Below are 20048 nucleotides of genomic sequence, written 5' to 3'. Positions count from 1 at the left end.
CCTTCTCTGCACACAGCCTGCTCCACACTCTGTCCAATCAACACTAAGCACTTCCTGGATCTAGTCTCCTGTTTGTGCCCAGTTACTTCTCTCTCCCTCCCTGGCTAGGTGTTAACCCTGTCATCCCAGAAAACCGGATCCTGCAGACCAAGGGACATCTGAACCTATCAAGGGGAAACCAGTGACTTCTGGTGGCCAGTGTTTAATAGTGCAGGTACATTTTGGGTTCATTTATTTTTATTTATTTATTTTACTCACTTATATAGCGCCATTAATTCCACATCGCTTAACAGACGTTATGGGCACTGTTCCCATTGGGGCTCACAATCTACATTCCCTATCAGTATGTCTTTGGAGTGTGGGAGGTAACCGGAGAACCTGGAGGAAACCCATGCAAACACGGGGAGAAAATACAAACTCCTTGCAGATGTTGTCCTTGTTGGGATTTGAACCCAGGACCCCAGCACTGTAAAGCAACAGTGCTAACCACTGAGCCACTGTGCTGCTAATTACACAAATAACTTTAAATAACTTGCCTCAACATCTTTTTGAGGGAGAGAAAGCTCCTGTCCAGCCTCTCACATGTGTATGTATGTATGTGCTCTGTGTATACATGTGTAGGTATGTGATCTGTATATACATGTGTCTGTATGTATGTGATCTGTGTATGCATGTCTGTCCGTATGTATGTGCTCTGTATATACGTCTGTCTATGTATGTACACATGTCTATATGTATGTATGTGCTCTGTGTATACATATACGTGTGTGTGTGTGTATGGGCTCGGTGTATACATGCATATGTGCTATGTGTGTTTGCTGTGTGTATACATACAGTGGGTATGGAAAGTATTCAGACCCCTTTAAATTTTTCACTCTTTGTTTCATTGCAGCCATTTGAAAAATTCTAAAAAGTTCATTTTTTTTCTCATTAAAGAACTCTCTGCACCCCATATTGACTGAAAAAAACAGAAATGTAGAAATTTTTGCAAATTTATTAAAAAAGAAAAACTGTAACATCACATGGTCATAAGTATTCAGACCCTTTGCTCAGACACTCATATTTAAATCACATGCTGTCCATTTCCTTGTGATCCTCCTTGAGATGGTTCTACTCCTTCATTGGAGTCCAGCTGTGTTTAATTAAACTGATAGGACTTGATTTGGAAAGGCACACACCTGTCTATATAAGACCTCACAGCTCACAATGCATATCAGACCAAATGAGAATCATGAGCTCAAAGGAACTGCCCAATGAGCTCAGAGACAGAATTGTGGCAAGGCACAGATCTGGCCAAGGTTGCAAACTAATTTCTGCATTTATCAAGGTTCCTAAAAGCACAGTGGCCTCCATAATCCTTAAATGGAAGAAGTTTGGGACCACCAGAAGTCTTCCTTGACCCGGCCGTCCAGCCAAACTGAGCAATTGTGGGAGAAGAGCCTTGGTGAGAGAGGTAAAGAAGAAAACCAAGATCACTGTGGCTGAGCTCCAGAGATGCAGGAGATGGGAGAAAGGTCCACAAAGTCAACTATCAGTGCAGCCCTCCACCAGTCGGGCCTTTATGGCAGGGTGGCCTCTCCTCAGTGCAAGATATATGAAAGCCCGCATAGAGCTTGTTTAAAAACACATGAAGGACTGCCAGACTATGAGAAATAAGATTCTCTAGTCTGATGAGATGAAGATAGAACTTTTTGGTGATAATTCTAAGCGATATATGTGGAGAAAACCAGGCACTGCTCATCTCATCACCTGCCCAATACAATCCTAACAGTGAAACATGGTGATGGCAGCATCATACTATGGGGGTGTTTTTCAGCTGCAGGGACAGGACGACTGGTTGCAATTGAAGGAAACATGAATGCGGCCAACTACAGAGATATCCTGGATGAAAACCTCTTCCAGAGTTCTCTGGACCTCAGACTTGGCCGAAGGTTCACCTTCCAACAAGACAATGACCTTATGCACACAGCGAAAATAACTAAGGAGTGGCTTCAGAACAATTCTGTGACCATTCTTGACTGGCCCAGCCAGAGCCCTGACCTAAACCCAACTGAGGATCTCTGGAGAGACATGAAAATGGCTGTCCACCAACGTTCACCATCCAACTTGACAGAACTAGAGAGGATCTGCAAGGAAGAATGGCAGAGGATCCCCAAATCCAGGTGTGGAAAACTTGTTGCATCATTCCCAAGAAGACTCATGGCTGTACTAGCTCAAAAGGATGCTTCTACTCAATACTGAGCAAAGGGTCTGAATACTCTATGGAACGCTCGCTCTGTCTGCAATAAACTTTCCTACATTCACGATCTCTTTATCACTAACAAGCTTTCCTTCCTCGGCATCACTGAAACCTGGCTCACCCCCTCCGACACAGCCTCTCCTGCTGCACTTTCGTATGGTGGATTCCACCTCTCCCATACCCCCCGCTCCAACGGCAAGCACGGTGGAGGAATAGGTTTCCTCCTCTCAGAAAACTGCTCCTTCACCCATATCCCAATGCCGCCCGCAATTACTCTCCCATCTTTTGAAGTGCACTGCGTGCGCATCTACTCCCCATCCAACCTCCAACTGGCTGTCATCTACCGCCCCCCAGGATCAGCCACCACTTTCTTTGACCACTTCACCACCTGGCTACTTCATTTCCTCTCCGTTGACATTCCCACTATCCTCATGGGCGACTTTAACATCCCCATTGACACTTCCCTCTCAGCTGCCTCTAAGTTTCTATCCCTCAGTTCCTCCTTTGGTCTTACTCAGTGGTCTTCCACACCCACCCACAAAGACGACCACACACTGGACCTCATCTTCACCCACCTCTGTTCCCTATCTAACCTCTCTAACTCACCTCTCCCTCTTTCTGACCACAACCTACTCACATTTTCTTCTCTCTCCTCCCCAGGGCAACAATCCCCACTCCACAAACTTGCATACCCTCGTAGAAATCTCAAACACCTTGACCTACACTCTCTCTCTGAATCCCTCCTCCCTCTTACAGTTATTAGTTCCTTACATGATGCAGATGCTGCTTCCACTTTATACAACACCACAACAGCTGCAGCTCTCGATTCGGTCGCCCCCCTCATGCATACCAAGGCTCGCACAATCAACAGACAACCCTGGCACACCAGCCTAACTAAAGAGCTGTGACGGGCCTCCAGGGTTGCTGAACGTAGATGGAAAAGGTCCCACTCCCATGAGCAATTCATCGTATTCAAACAGTCCCTCACTACCTTCAAGTCCACACTCACTGCAGCAAAACAAACATACTTTGATTCTCTCATATCCTCCCTGTCTCACAACCCTAAACAACTATTCAACACCTTCAATTCTCTCCTCCGTCCCCCAGTGCCTCATCCCTCTCCTCTTATTTCAGCCGAAGACTTTGCCTCATTCTTCAAGCAGAAGATTGACACCATCAGACAAAGTTTTTGCCTAAAGCCCCCACCGCCCCTCCCCACACCTACTCAACCCTCCTCCTCCAAAACTACATTCTCCACCATTTCTGAAGATCAACTTTCCTCCTTACTCTCCAAATCACACCTCACCACCTGTAAACTTGACCCAATCCCGTCCCACCTCATCCCAAACCTTACCACTATCTTCATCCCAGCCCTAGCCCACCTCTTCAACCTGTCACTAACAACTGGTGTCTTCCCCTCATGCTTTAAACATGCCTCAATCACACCCATCCTCAAAAAGACCTCCCTTGACCCATCCTCTCTGACTAGCTATCGCCCCATATCACTTCTCCCCTATGCCTCAAAACTACTGGAACAACATGTCCATTTTGAACTGTCCTCCCACCTCTCCTCCTGCTCCCTCTTTGACCGCCTACAATCTGGTTTCCGACCACACCATTCTACTGAAACTGCACTGACTAAAGTCACAAACGACCTACTAACCGCCAAATCTAAGCGACACTACTCTGTCCTCCTCCTCCTAGACCTGTCATCTGCCTTTGACACAGTGGACCATGCCCTCTTACTCCAGACTCTCTCATCTCTCGGCATCACAGACTTGGCCCTATCCCGGATCTCCTCATACCTAACAGACCGGACATTCAGTGTCTCCCACTCACACACCACCTCTTCATCTTGCCCCCTATCTGTCGGTGTCCCCCAAGGTTCAGTTCTAGGACCCCTGCTCTTCTCCATCTACACCTTAGGCCTGGGACAGCTCATAGCGTCTCATGGGTTTCATTATCACCTCTATGCTGACGACACACAGATCTACCTCTCTGGACCCGATATCACCTCCTTATTAACCAAAATCCCACAATGTCTGTCTGCTATTTCATCCTTCTTCTCTGCCAGATTTCTAAAACTTAACATGGACAAAACAGAATTCATCATCTTTCCGCCATCTCATTCAACCCTCCCAACTGACCTATCTATCAACGTCAATGGCTGCCCACTCTCCCCAGTCCCTCAAGCTCGCTGCCTTGGGGTAACCCTGGACTCGGAACTCTCCTTCAAACCACATATCCAAGCCCTTTCCACTTCCTGCCGACTCCAACTCAAAAATATCTCCCGGATCCGCACATTCCTAAACCATGAATCTGCAAAAACACTAGTGCACGCCCTCATCATCTCCCGCCTTGACTACTGCAACCTCCTGCTCTGTGGCCTCCCCTCTAACACTCTCGCACCCCTCCAATCTATCATAAACTCTGCTGCTCGACTAATCAACCTGTCCCCCCGCTATTCCCTGGCCTCTCCTCTCTGTCAATCTCTTCACTGGCTCCCCATTGCTCAGAGACTCCAGTTCAAAACCCTAACCATGACATACAAAGCCATTCACAACCTGTCTCCTCCATATATCTCCGACCTAGTCTTCCGTTACATACCTGCACGCAAACTCCGATCCTCACAAGATCTCCTGCTCTACTCCCCTCTTATCTCCTCCTCCCACAACCGTATACAAGATTTCTCCCGTGCTTCGGCCCTACTCTGGAACTCTCTACCCCAACGTATCAAACTCTCGCCTACCGTGGAAACCTTCAAAAGGAACCTGAAGACCCACCTCTTCCGACAAGCCTACAACCTGCAGTAACCACCGCTACACCATACCGCTGCACGACCAGCTCTACCCTCACCTACTGTATCCTCACCCATCCCTCGTAGATTGTGAGCCCTCGCGGGCAGGGTCCTCGCTCCTCCTGTACCAGTCGATGTCACATTGTGTTCAAGATTATTGTAATTGTTCTTGTATTATACCCCTTTTTCACATGTAAAGCGCCATGGAATAAGTGGCGCTATAATAATAATAATAAAAAAAAAAAAATAATAATAATAATACTTATGACCATGTGATATTTCAGTTTTTCTATTTAAATAAATTTGCAAAAATTTCTACATTTCTGTTTTTTTCCAGTCAAGATGGTGTACAGAGTGTACTTTAATGAGAAAAAAAATGAACTTTTTAGAATTTACCAAATGGCTGCAATGAAACAAAGTGAAAAATTTAAAGGGGTCTAAATACTTTCCGTACCCACTGTATGTGTGTGTAACATGCAGTGTTTGAGTATATAGCACCCACATTTATAAATCCCAGCAGAGCAGACGAGAGCTCATAGGTGTAAAAACGTCTGTTATCGCCCAACGAACAAGCAAACTCAAGCTACTCATTTATCGGGTGATTGGATTGTTTATGATGGAACAAAAATCATTGTTTTCTGCAGCACATCGCCCAATGAGACTTGCTGATGTGCTGCTGATAATACGATACTTTATAGGGACAGATTGATCTACTAGCGATCGTTCTGTGCCCATCATTCTCCCTCAACCAGTGTAAAAAGGCCAGGAAACAAGCACTGAACGACTTCAATATTCTCGATCACGCTCATTTAATGGCCTAAACTCAGCACATGTAAATGCTACCTAAATGTTTAAGTGTGATGGTGCAATATGTTAGCATTTAGGACCCACTTTAAACTTATGCCCAGGGCCCCACTTTGTCTAAAACTGGCCTTGCTGGTTTAAAGCATCTTCTGTCTTCTTCACCCTGCATTGGAACTTCCAGCTCAACCAAGCCTCTGACATTTTTGTGAACCATGCCATCGCTGAGCACGTTGCCACTGATGTGCATCCCCAGAGGCAATAACTAAAGCTTGGGTGACGCACGTCGCAACGTTCTGATGTCATTATGTGTGCCATGACAGTATAGTGTGCAGTGGCATTAAAGTCCTGGTCGAACCAGAGGACCCAGACCTCTAAACCAGGTCAAAGAAGATGTTCATGATTAATGAGGAACATTACATTTGTGGCAAATTAGTTTGATAGAAAACATGTATATAAGTCACCATGTGTTTAATGACTTCATAAAATATTCCCTCCTCACAGTGATATGTATATTCTGCTGTATTGTAAAGTTCAATTGAAGCGCCATTACACTGTTACATATTATTGATTGACTTCTTTATTAACTTCATTCAAGGTGGGTTATGTAGAAGCTCCCATTAGAAGTCAGGGCAATAGCCCTAAAATGTGCCCCGATGATAATGATGACAAAGGGACTTTGACTCACGAAGAGTCAACCTTCAGCACTCAGGAGAGGAAAAACCCCCAGTGGAGGAAACCGCTAGGGAACCTTGGCTGAACGACTGCCCTTCCCTTAGGCTGCAGATGTTCATTGATGAGAGCAGAGACCGAGCCCGGAATCTGTCTCATGGTGCAGCAGGTAAGTCACTCGATTTGTGATTGTATCTAGCTGCAGAAAGTCTATCAAATGTTTTATCCACTGATGAGAACAGAGACCGAGTCCGGAATGTGTCTCATGTGCAGTAGGTATCTCACTTTATCTGTGAGTGCATCTAGCTGCGGAAAGTCCAGTAACTGTTGTATCCAGTGGTGGAGATCAGAGACCGAGTTTGGAATCTGTCTCGTGTGCAGTAGGGATCTCACTTTATCTGTGAGTGCATCTAGCTGCAGAAAGTCCAGTAAATGTCGTATCCAGTGGTTGAGTTCAGAGACCGATCCCGGAATCTGTCTTATGATGCAGAAGGAAACTCACTTATTCTGTGAGTGCATCTAGCTGCAGAAAGTCTAGTAAATGTCGTATTCATTAAAGAGAACATAGACCGAGCCCGGAATTTGCCTCATGATGCAGTAGGTATCTCACATACTCTGTGAGTTCGTCTAGCTGCAGAAAGTCCAGTAAATGTCATATCCAATGAAGAGAACAGAAACCAAGCCTGGAATCTGCCTCTTTGTGTTGATGTACAGTTGTCATCTCCAGCTGGATCCCATATTCATTGTGGGAACACAGCGAGACCCCGCTCTGCCTCACCTGGAAAATATATGTTACAAAGTCAGCAAAAGAGTAAAGATTAATGTATGTATATGGCAACAGACTATAATGAGTTTGGCAACAGAAGAAGTTTACATGTTATCCATTATCTCTACATTATAATGCAGTACTATGTAATATATAGTGGGCATTATTTAATGTCTATGTTCAGGTATGTTCTACACCTTATCATTGCTGTGATAGGAATGGTACCCTGCTTATTATTTTTTTTGATCTTGTAGGATTAGATTACCTCTTACTACCAATCCCTCCCTCATGGTACATATGATAGATACATATACAGCCATATACAGCCATATACAGCACTCCACCCCGTTTCCTTTAACTCCTTGAAATAGCTGTGATGGTGAAATGACTGTCAGGGTTGGTACTACAGCATGTCTAAACGTACTTGGCACTGACATTGATATTGAGCACTTTTTATCGTGCCATCAGCTCTTGTGATTACATTTGCATTTTAAGCCAGTATTGCTGTATATGCATAATGTGATCATGATTAAATATTCATTTTATTGTTTTTGCCATTACCACCCACTCTACTTCGTGTGTTTAATTTGTTAGTCATGTGATCAGCCATTTTTTAAACTGTATATTGTGATTTATTAAAGATAATTTATATTGTATCAAATTTGTGATTCAAGAATAACACCCATTCTCATGTAGTCCAAGCAAGTCTTGGTTCACAGACTGATGATTTAACTTGTATAAAGAAATATAATGCTTTCAACGTTTAGGTCGTTAGTGCCCAATTTCTAATTATTTAGCCTATTGGCTGTTAATACTAAAATATAACATACATCATAAAACATGCACATAAGCTCTAAGAACTTACATTTGGTTTTGGCTGGCATAAGCCAGAAGTTCCTGAAAGACAATCTTCATGAGGAGGTTAGTTTTCTCAATGTCTTTGTCCAGGTCAAGATCTTTATCAAAATTTTGAGGAGGCAGAGTAGTAGACGGAGAAGGATTCAGAGGAGGAGGTGGAATCTGTTCTCTGTCCTCTTGTTCTGAAAAAGACAGTGGTTATAAGATTAGGTGTTCATTAATGGACATTGATTCTACTGTCAATCTGGGGTCGGAGAGCCGGAAAATACTGGAAATTGCTTTAACTGAAATTCAATAATAAATTGCTTTTAATAGTAGATTTTAATTTATGCATGTTATGTAAATTAGAAGAAGAGATGATATTCATGGTACTAATCCACAAAGAAAAAATGAGCTTACTGTCAGAGGAGACGATCACATCCTCATATGGGTCCATATTGGTTATGACATAGTGGGGACCACTAGAGATGTTGGTGTCTGTGTGGACATCGCTCTCTTCAGCCATGGGTCCATGAGGAGCTTCATCATTTATAATGGTTGTTTCATCCCCATGTTCTCCTGTAAAACAAAACAGTGAAATCAGCATTTCAAAAGGAAAAACTTCTATGTTTCTTCTAGATTGTTTGCTTTAACTGCAATTCAAAAATAAATTGCTTTTAACGGTAGATTTTATTTTATGCCTGTTATGTAAATTAGAAGAAGAGATGATATTTATGGTAGTAAGTATTCTACTTATCCACATGAAGAAAAAATAAACTTACTGTCAAAAGAGATGACCACATCCTCATCTGGGTCCATATTGATGACTATGTAACCGGGTCCAGGCGTAGAGATGTTGGTGTTTTCCAGGACATCTCTGTTTTCGGCCATGGGTCCACGAGGAACATCGTCATTTACAGTATTTATTTCACCCTCTTCTTCTCCTGTAATATTGAACATTGAAATTAGCATTAATAAAATTAAAGTTTCTATATATTTGTTAAAGAATATTAATATTATACAGGTTTTATAACCTTTACATTTTATAATAAAGTAATGAAAATAGAAAGATCAGCTTTCTTCTTTTAGAGCTTTTTTTTATAAAGGAGTTTTTCTATTAAGCACTTGTTATGAAAGCCTGAGAACTTACTGTTGAAGGAGATGATCACATCCTCATATGGGTCCATATTGGTTATGACATAGTGGGGGCCACTAGAGATGTTGGTGTCTGTGTGGACATCGCTCTCTTCAGCCATGGGTCCATGAGGAGCTTCATCATTTATAATGGTTGTTTCATCCCCATGTTCTCCTGTAACACAGAACAGTGAAATCAGCATTTCAAAAGGAAAAACTTCTATTTGTTTCTTCTAGATTGTTTCCTCTATGTCTACGGTACATTCACTTGTAAAATCTATTAACCCCTTCAAGACATGGTGATTTTCTGTTTGTTTGTTTTCCCTCTCCTTAGTTATAACTTTTTTATTTTTCCATCAGTATAGCCGCATGAGGGCTTGTTTTCTGCAGAATGAATTGTACTTTTGAATGGCAGCATTCATTCTACCAGATACTGTACTGGAAAACAAGAAAAACATTCCAAGTGTGTTGAAATTGCAAAAATAGTGGAATTCCACAATTGTTTTTTTTTTAATTTTTTTATTTACCATATTTAGTTTATGGTAAAAGAGATCTGGCAATATGATTCTCTAGTTCAGTACAATTACGCAGATACCAAACATGTATAGTTTGTTTTGTTTTTTTTACTTAAAGGGGTTTTCCCACGAACAAAGTACATTTCAATCAATAGATCTTGGAATAATAATCATTTCCACAATTGGATGTGTTAAAAAAAATGCTGAGATAAACTTATAAATGTGCCCCTGCTGTGTACTGTGTAATGGCTGTGTCTGACCGTATAGGAACATGGTCTGATCATACCACATCTCCTGGGCAGGGGAGGAAGCAAAAGAGTATACAGACATTACAGCAGGGGATCGCAGCTGATTTTTTTTGTGAGGCAAAATATTTAATTACTTGTTTTTAAGCAATGTTTTACCTCAAAGAAAGAATCAGCTGTGATCCCCGGCTGTCCTGTCTGTCTCCTGCCCAGGAGATGTGGTATGATCAGACCATGTTCCTGCACGGTCAGACACAGCCATTACACAGTACACAGCAGGGACACATTTATAAGATTATCTCAGCACAGGAACATTTTTTTTGATCTCATCCAATTGTGGAAATTATTATTATTCAAAGATCTATTGATTAAAATGTTGATTAAAATTAACTTTGTTCCAGGCACAACCCCTTTAAGTGGTAAAAAAAAATCGGAAACTAAAAAAAAAAATACTTTTGTCACCATTTTCCCGAGACCCATGACATTTTCATTTTTCGGGATACGGGGCCAGGTGAGGACTTTTAGCGATCTGAGCTGACGTTTTTACTGATACAGTTTTGGGGTAGATATGATGTTTTGATCGCCTCTTATTGCATTTTATTGCAATGTTGTGGTGGCCAAAAATGTAATTTTGATTTTTTTCTCATTACGCCGTATACTGATCGGAATAATTTACTTTGTATTGTGATAGATTAGACTTTTACGATTGCGGCAATACCAAATATGTGTATATTCTTTTATTTTTAATAGGGCAATAGGGGGTGATTTGAACTTTTGTGTTTTTTTTTTACTGTATTTGTTGAAGCTGCGATCATCCGATCATCAGCAATGCTATGTATAGTAAAAATCACTGTCTCCTATCAATGCCAGCCACGGCTGGCTTTCACAGGAGGATCGTAATGACAGACACAGCCGGCTGTCATGACAAGCAATTGGCGCTCCACGATCACATCATGAGCGTGACGATGGGCGCATATAATGTCCGGCCTCCATTGCGTTGTTAAATGCTGCTGTGAGAGATTAACAGTGGGATTTAACAGTTTAACAGCTGCGGGCAGAGCTCCGCACATTAAATCAGCCATCATGTGCGGAAAATATTCAAGCTCGGCGTACATCATATGTTGTGAAGGGGTTAAGAGATTATTTATACTTTAAAAGTTCATTTTTTTTTTTTTTAAATAGATTTCATATATTGAATGAGACGAATCAGAATATCATTAGAGTAATTATTCAGCTTTACAATGTAGACTGCGTCCACGTAATATAAAAGCCACTAAGAAGTATTTGTATGTACACAGATATTAATGTCAGATTGGTGACGGCCGTACTTACCATTAGGATTAGCCCTACTCTTTATATCTTCATCCATGGAATCTGGTCTTGTAACATCTCTCCAGAAATTATTCTTTTTCACATATCTTTAAAATGATAAAACAGAAGTCACTGTTATAAAATCATATATTTTTCTTCCTCTATTTTATCTATCCCTATCTGCAGTAATTTGTGGGCAATTTTTTTTAATATTTTACCGAAAAGTCCATTGTGCTCCCAGCAGGTCAGACCCAGTTTATGAGCCACTAAACATCCACACTAGATTATATCATTTACTGAATCGTGTGATGACCTGAAGATGTGATATTTCTTATACAGACTCCCGGGTAGCCCATAAATCATTATAAGACTTACCCATATATGATGGAACAGATGACACCAAAGAAAAATCCAGAGAAGAAGATGATGGCAGCAGGCATAGGAAACCTACTAAAGTAATCTAGTGGAAGAAAAGATCAAGAACATGTAAGATATTTAAAGCTACTAATATATACATTATATTTTGCATCTTATTCTTGTAACCAGACCTAGGACCATTCCTAGTTGGAGAAACTCCACAATTACCATAAATTTGTAATTATTTCCCCCAAAAGTATTGATGAAGTCACACACATGAAGATCAGAGACACGTGACTTGTTTTTCGCTCAGAGTGGATTCCCATTCAAGTTTACAATGTGTTTGAGAGCCTGGAATAGGGAATACACGATGGGAGAAGACTCCAAACATTACAAGTAGCACATGAAGAATCCTCCATGAAATGTATCATCTGACTTATTAACAATAACCCCATATTGGCTGAATATCCGGTACAGCACTTACCTGCAGGGATCAAGGCCCTGAAATCATGGTGGCGCGTGTTGATAGGAGCGCCCTCCGCAGATGCTATTAGCACACTCACAAATAGAAGGAATCTAAACAGCATTTTAGCCTGGAGGAATATCACGTCTTGTGTAATCCACAGTCAGCCTCTCCAGACAAAGCCTTTTCCTGTAGCGTCACTCACTATAACCCCACAGCCAGTGACATCACAATGGTGACCTCATTGTGACATCACGGGGAGCGGAACACGAGTGATGTCACAATGGGCCAGATACCTGTAACCACTAAAGATGAAGCAGCTTCATCCATCTTTATGTGATTCCTAATATTACTAGCAGGGGCGAACATAGAAATCATGGGGCCCCATAGCAAAAGTTCTAATTGGGCCCCCCACTAAAAAAACGTAAAAAACTTAATATTCAGCAGAGTCACTGAAGAGCATGTCTCACATCTTCGCAGCCCTTACAAAGTAATTTCCTCCTATTGAAGCCCCTAAACTACCCTTTTATTGCCCCTATAAAGTATTATGCCAAATATAGTGTCCCCCCGAAACATAAGTATGATATCCCCACAGTGAATTCTTCCATAGTACCCTCCACACACATGGTATGATGACTGTACTCCCCTTCCCTGGCAAAGTATGGCGACCCCCAACACAGTATGGTGCCACCAACTGTGATCGCAAAACAGCCCTCTATACAGAATAATGGCCCCCACACACCTTCACTCAGTATGATGGCCCCAATACAACCATCCATACTGTATAATGGCCCCCCACTAACCCTCCAAACAGCATAGTGACCCCCACACAGCCCTCTACAGTGTATTATTGAGCCCCTCAAAAAAACTTTTACACTGTGTAATTGCTTGCATACAGTATATTGGCCCACACATAGCCCTCCAAACAATATAAAAGCCCTTACATAGCCCTCCAAACAGTATAATCGCCCCCAGCATAGTCCTGCAAACAGTATAATTGCCCCCATATAGTCTTGACAACCGTATAATGACCCCCCACATATACCTTCAAATAGTATAATGCCCCCCTTGTAGTCTTTCAAAAGTATTTAATGGCCCTTATATAGCTCTCCATATAGTATAATGGGCCCCACAGCCCTCCATACAATATAGTTGGCCCCACATAGCCCTCCATACAGTAAAATGGGCCCCTCATAGCCCTCCATACACCATTGCCCACAGCTCCAATCTCTACAGCGAGTCTTCTAACCCTCTGCACTGCTCAGCACAGGAGTTGGAGCAGTGGGGGAGCATTTATTTTTTTAATAAATGGTTAATTTTTGAGGCCATCATTCTTTGTGGCAGGCAATATTTTATTTGGAGGCCTGTGGGGGGCCAGTATACTGGGTAGAGGGTTGTGAGGGGTGTTATTGTACTGTTTGGAGTGCTAGTGGGTGCACATTATAGCATGTCGAACAGTAAGGGACAAAATTACTTTGTAAGGGCTGCAAAAATAGTATATGCTCTCCTGTGCTCCCATTGAGTCATTTTTTTTGCAGGGGCCAATTAGGACTTTTGCCATGGGGCCCTATGATTTCTATGTACACTCCTGCCCGCAGCATCTACAGCAGAAGTTACATTGAAAATTGCAATGATATTATCAATTTAATTTCCAATGTGCAGACTGCTTAACGACCTTTGGTGACATCAGTCATGTGACCGTGATGTCACCATGGGTCCTGTGCAGGAGTTTAGAACTGAAGGGAGAGACTGGTAAGTATTCTATAGTGTGAGTGTATGTGCTCTGTGCATTCTCATGTGTGCAGATGCTCTGCATATTCCAGTCATGTATATTTGTGTACTTTTTATACACGTTGCATATGTGTTTAGAACAGAAAAAAAACATGGAGTACAAAATGGCATAAAAAGTTAAAGTTTTATTTAGTCAATCTGTAAGTAACTTACATTAATATATCCATAATATAAATATAATGCATGACAAAAAAATGCAATGTGCTGGAAGAAAAGCGCAGTCCCACCTGCAAGGGCATATCGTACCCAAGGTAAAAGGATAGTCCATATGTAGCACCCTGAGGATTCGGCTGCTACAGGGGTATTGCACCTCAACCCAGAGGTGTGATATTCCACTCCCGGGTAAGGATGGAGTGTGGGACTGAGTCCAGAAAGCTGCATGCACTACACACATCCCATTTCCGAGGAGCAGACCAACGGTACTCCCACTTAGAAATGTGCAGGTACGACCGAGTCTGTTCCTGGCTGGAGTGGGAGGGGGGGTGGAACATCCCAAGTAGTGTAGGGGCAGATAGGGGGAGCAGCCTGGGTAAAGTTAGGAGCTCATTGGGTGCTGGTCACCTGAGCTCACACATAGAGGGAGTATATAAGGTGGGCACCATCTAAGATCAGGGTCAGTCTGTCAGAGTCAGTAAGAAGCAGAGGTCCAGATGAGCCTGCAGAGAGAGAGTGGAGCAGAGAAGGAAAGACCCAGAGAGGGAAAAAGAAAGGACTCTGAGAACCCAAATTCAATCCCCGGGTGAAGAGTCGGCAATAGGGTACCGGATCCCAAACTGGTGGGGGCAAAAGCACACCCTAGCCAGAGACCGGAGGCCGTGGGCAGCGTCTGCCACGGCCACCCACCACATCCACCCCGAAGGCAAACCACGTGGAGGGTCAGGGAACCCAAGGCCAAGGGTCTCCCAACAGAAGGCCCGAGGGAGCTGGACCTAGGTGGATCACTAGTGGGGACGGCCAGAGGAAAGGACAGAAGGAGAGCTCAGGGTCACGCTCCGGACTTGTTTGGGGGTTTGCTGAATCCAGGACCTGGTGGACGCAGCACGGCTCGGGTGGTCACTTGAAGCTGGAGTGACCGGAACATCAGCAGTGAGTAAATACCCTAAACTGCACAACCCGACTCTGTCTTCACTTAACATCTACGCTGCACCACCACAACCCCCATCCTCTGCACCTGACCCCCTGAGGCTATACCCCACCCGTTGGGGGTTATACTACCAAAAGCTGCACCAACACCATCAGCCTCAGCGGACCCTGCTGCAGCGGCGGCCATAGTGACCGCAATACAACGGGTGGCGTAGTCGACAATAAAGAACTTAATAACATCTGTAGGACTGCCACATACAACTGAGCTTGACACCCTGGGCACGGACCGGGTCACAGCCACTCGGCGACTACAACTCCCATCTGATCCGGCTCCGGGTATTCCCCCTAAAGAATATGGCCCAGGGGGTGCGTCAACTTTGGCGTAGTCGGCAGGATTACGTGCCCGCAACAACCGGGTACTGCGTGCCTGAAGAAAAGAACAAGTTTACCTCAAAAAGAAGTCTCCCGCCGGTCCCGGAGGGTCCCCGCCATCGGACTCCATCACAGGTCGATTCCCGCCGGTTGTCCGCCATTAACAGCGTTTTCCCGCCATCTGCAGAGTTTCCCGCCACTGGGAGACGATTCCCGCCATTTCCAAAGGTTTCCCGCCTTGGAAGAGCGGACGCCATTATGGGCGTGCCAGAGGGTGGCAAGAGGCCACCTCCCATCGTGGGCCAGGACCGAAAATGGCGCCAAAAGTGGAAACCGCCCCCACCAACAGAGACTGTGATGCTAGAGGTGTCGGTCAGCGTGAAAGAACAGCCCCTGGAGCTGACAGTAACCAAGTTGCCCCGGGACCGCCCTCGAAGTGGGAGGAGATGAAAGGAGAGAACAAAGATGGGTGCCGCCTGGAGCAGTCTGGAGAGAGCGCACCCGGAGGCAAGAAGCCTGGAGAAGAGTATCGGAGGAGCTTACCCGGAGATGGCGAGAAAGCAGAGCAGCACCGGCCCGCTGGCCAGGAGCCTGCTGGAAACAGTGGAAGGAGAGCAGAGCAGCACCGACCCGTTGGTCAGGAGCCTGCTGGAAGCAACGACCCCACTAGGCCTAGTGGAGGTCCTAGCACAGCTCCCCCGAGACCGGGAGTGTGCACAGACCGCTCTGGAGGGCCTCGCAAGGAGGATGGCCCGGGTGCAGCGAGAGACGTTGGCGGCGTGGAGCCGTGAGATGGCCCAGCAGACCGAGACCTGTCAGCGGAGCACGCCACCCAAGACGAGGAGACAGACCGCCTCTGAGGATGGCGCGGGAGGACTGAAGGCCGGAGACGGCGCCGAGAAGGGAGCCGAACGAAAGGAGGCAGGTAAAGGGGACGTCTCTACCCCAAACCGGGAAACCGCGTACCTGCCCCAGCTCCCCGTCGCAGAGCCCGAAGTACCCCCTGCCGTGCCCGTAACCGCAACGTCACCGCCACAGACTAGGCCTCAACCGGAAGCCGTAGCCGCGACCCCTGTGACGTCACACGCCTCGACCCCGAGCGTGACCAAGCAGGAAGTACCACCGGCCTGGTCGCAAGGCCTAGTACCCCCGGGCGCCGCAATACCAACAGCGCCCCCTACCTCCGCGGAGCCACCGGCCTGGTCGCAGGGCCAAGTAGCCCAGGGCGCCGCCATCCTTACGGTGCCCTTCACCTTCCAGATACCCCAGGCCTGGCCGCAAGGCCCGGGCAACCCGGGCGCTAACACCACCGCGCCCATAAGACCAAGAGTGCCGCATCTGGGAGAGGACCTGTTTACCCAACACACGTGCCCGGATGGGCAGCCTTTCATCTGGCCCCAGGAATATCATGAACTGGAACGGCAGAGGAAGGCTGGGGCCATGTGTGCACCCCTGATCCCGGCTCCAAAGCCCGTAAAGAGGATCTCGCCCCCGCTAGAAGAGGCCCAATTTGAGTGGGACCCCACCGGAGAAGATCTCATGGGGTTCACTCAGGAGACTCGGGCAGCTGCAGCGGAGCGTGCTGAGTGCTGCCGCCAACAACTCGAGGTCTTCGAGAGGGAGCGGAGAGAAAGGCGGGTCCGGGAACAGCAAGCTCAAGTAAGGAGCGCGGAGCAGAAGAGCCGGGCCAGGAGAGACCCCCGTGCAGCGCATAGTCCCCGCACCACCGGGACTGTGATCAAGTTTAACATGCAGCATGGGTGGGGCTTCATCCGAGACCACCGCACCCCAGGCGACGTCTTCGTGACCAGGAGAGACGTTGAGTCCCACCTACCGGAGGGACACAGAGGTCGTGACCTTTACATCGGGGACGAGGTCACCTTCACCCGGCACAAGTGTGCCAAAGGACCCTACGCCCTCCATGTGCATCGCCTGACGGAGGAAGAGCTGCGGTGTGAGGAGGAAGAACAAGAGGACCCGGACGGGTCTGAAGCTAAAGGTAACCACAAAGAAAGAGCAGGAGGACGTCGTCGTTGAGTACGGCAGAGTAGAGGCTGTACATAGTTACCCATCGGGGTACCAAAGAAACTGTTGCTGATAATATAGTCCCCGTTGGGACCAGCATGTGTGAACTGTTTACCCGTTTATCCCTTAAATCCCACTGACCGAGGACTGAGAGCGGTCATTCCTCCCTAATACCTGGCCGAGGACTGAGAGCGGCCATATTCCATTGTAAATAGTTGCGCGTCCTAAAGCGCCCCTACTGGTTTTATAGGAAAGCCACGAGTTCTAGAGACTGTCGCACTTTACCCGGTCACACGTTGCACAGTGACCGGAGGAGGAGCCAGAGGCGACGAGAATGTTATTTATATGAAAAGTTTTCTGATATATATATGATATTTTATATGTTTTTACTATGTTGTTTATATGAAAAAATTTGTATGTTTTGTGGTGTTTTGATCTTACAGCCCGAGGACGTGCTGTGATTTACCAGGGGGGAATGTAGCACCCTGAGGATTCGGCTGCTACAGGGGTATTGCACCTCAACCCAGAGGTGTGATATTCCACTCCCGGGTAAGGATGGAGTGTGGGACTGAGTCCAGAAAGCTGCATGCACTACACACATCCCATTTCCGAGGAGCAGACCAACGGTACTCCCACTTAGAAATGTGCAGGTACGACCGAGTCTGTTCCTGGCTGGAGTGGGAGGGGGGGTGGAACATCCCAAGTAGTGTAGGGGCAGATAGGGGGAGCAGCTTGGGTAAGGTTAGGAGCTCATTGGGTGCTGGTCACCTGAGCTCACACATAGAGGGAGTATATAAGGTGGGCACCATCTAAGATCAGGGTCAGTCTGTCAGAGTCAGTAAGAAGCAGAGGTCCAGATGAGCCTGCAGAGAGAGAGTGGAGCAGAGAAGGAAAGACCCAGAGAGGGAAAAAGAAAGGACTCTGAGAACCCAAATTCAATCCCCGGGTGAAGAGTCGGCAATAGGGTACCGGATCCCAAACTGGTGGGGGCAAAAGCACACCCTAGCCAGAGACCGGAGGCCGTGGGCAGCGTCTGCCACGGCCACCCACCACATCCACCCCGAAGGCAAACCACGTGGAGGGTCAGGGAACCCAAGGCCAAGGGTCTCCCAACAGAAGGCCCGAGGGAGCTGGACCTAGGTGGATCACTAGTGGGGACGGCCAGAGGAAAGGACAGAAGGAGAGCTCAGGGTCACGCTCCGGACTTGTTTGGGGGTTTGCTGAATCCAGGACCTGGTGGACGCAGCACGGCTCGGGTGGTCACTTGAAGCTGGAGTGACCGGAACATCAGCAGTGAGTAAATACCCTAAACTGCACAACCCGACTCTGTCTTCACTTAACATCTACGCTGCACCACCACAACCCCCATCCTCTGCACCTGACCCCCTGAGGCTATACCCCACCCGTTGGGGGTTATACTACCAAAAGCTGCACCAACACCATCAGCCTCAGCGGACCCTGCTGCAGCGGCGGCCATAGTGACCGCAATACAACGGGTGGCGTAGTCGACAATAAAGAACTTAATAACATCTGTAGGACTGCCACATACAACTGAGCTTGACACCCTGGGCACGGACCGGGTCACAGCCACTCGGCGACTACAACTCCCATCTGATCCGGCTCCGGGTATTCCCCCTAAAGAATATGGCCCAGGGGGTGCGTCACATATACATAGTGTGGTATCTTTCCAGAGATATACTGGATAGAATAAGGCTATATATTCCAAGTGGAGCACGTACAAATGTTAAAATCAAACCCAGGTTCACCAGATGCTTACCACAATTGTATATGAGGTCCAGGGGGACGTAGAAGACAGGTGGCAAAGGTGTCTCAACACACCTGGACCTCATATACAATTGTGGAAAGCATCTGGTGAACCTAGGTTTGATTTAAACATTTGTATGTGCTCCACTTGGAATATATAGCCTTATTCTATCCAATATATCTCTGGAAAGATACTACATTATGTATATGGACTATCCTTTTAGCTTGGGTATGATATGCCCTCGCAGGTGGGACTGCGCTTTTCTTCGAGCACATTGCACTTTTTTGTCATGCATTTATATCATGGATATATTAATTTAAGTTATTTGCAGATTGACTAAATAAAACTAACTTTTTATGCCATTTTGTACTCGTGTTTTTTTCTGTTCTAAATGCTATATGAGTAGGCTATTCTGGCTGACCCTGGATTTACCGGGGTCTCCGCCATTGTTTCTTTAAGATATGTTGATCACTGTTTGTATGTTGCATATGTGTGCTCTGTATACAGATGTGTGTAACAGTATATCACATCCACATTTATATATACTGGAAGAGCAGATGAGCGTTCATTAGGTGTAAACATTGGCAATCCCCATCAATTAGCAAAAATGTTGCTCATTCATCAGGTGATTGGATTGTGTATGGTAGAACGAAAATGCTTCTCAGTAGCACATCACCTGGTGTAAACTGCAGAGAACATGTGTATGGTGACAGATTGATCTACTAGTGATAGTTTTGTGCCATCATTCCTAGTCATCCAGTGTAAAGAGGCCAGAAAATAACTACTGAACGACTTCAATGTTGTCAATTGTGCTTGTTTAATGGCCTGAAATCAGCCCATGTAAATGCAACCTCCATGTGGGTTAACATTTGGAG

This window comes from Phyllobates terribilis, unplaced genomic scaffold, assembly GCF_046119375.1.
Source record: "Phyllobates terribilis strain yellow unplaced genomic scaffold, ASM4611937v1 Scaffold_2__4_contigs__length_985480577, whole genome shotgun sequence".
NCBI lineage: Eukaryota > Metazoa > Chordata > Amphibia > Anura > Dendrobatidae > Phyllobates > Phyllobates terribilis.
Note: the sequence above shows the minus strand (reverse complement) of the source record.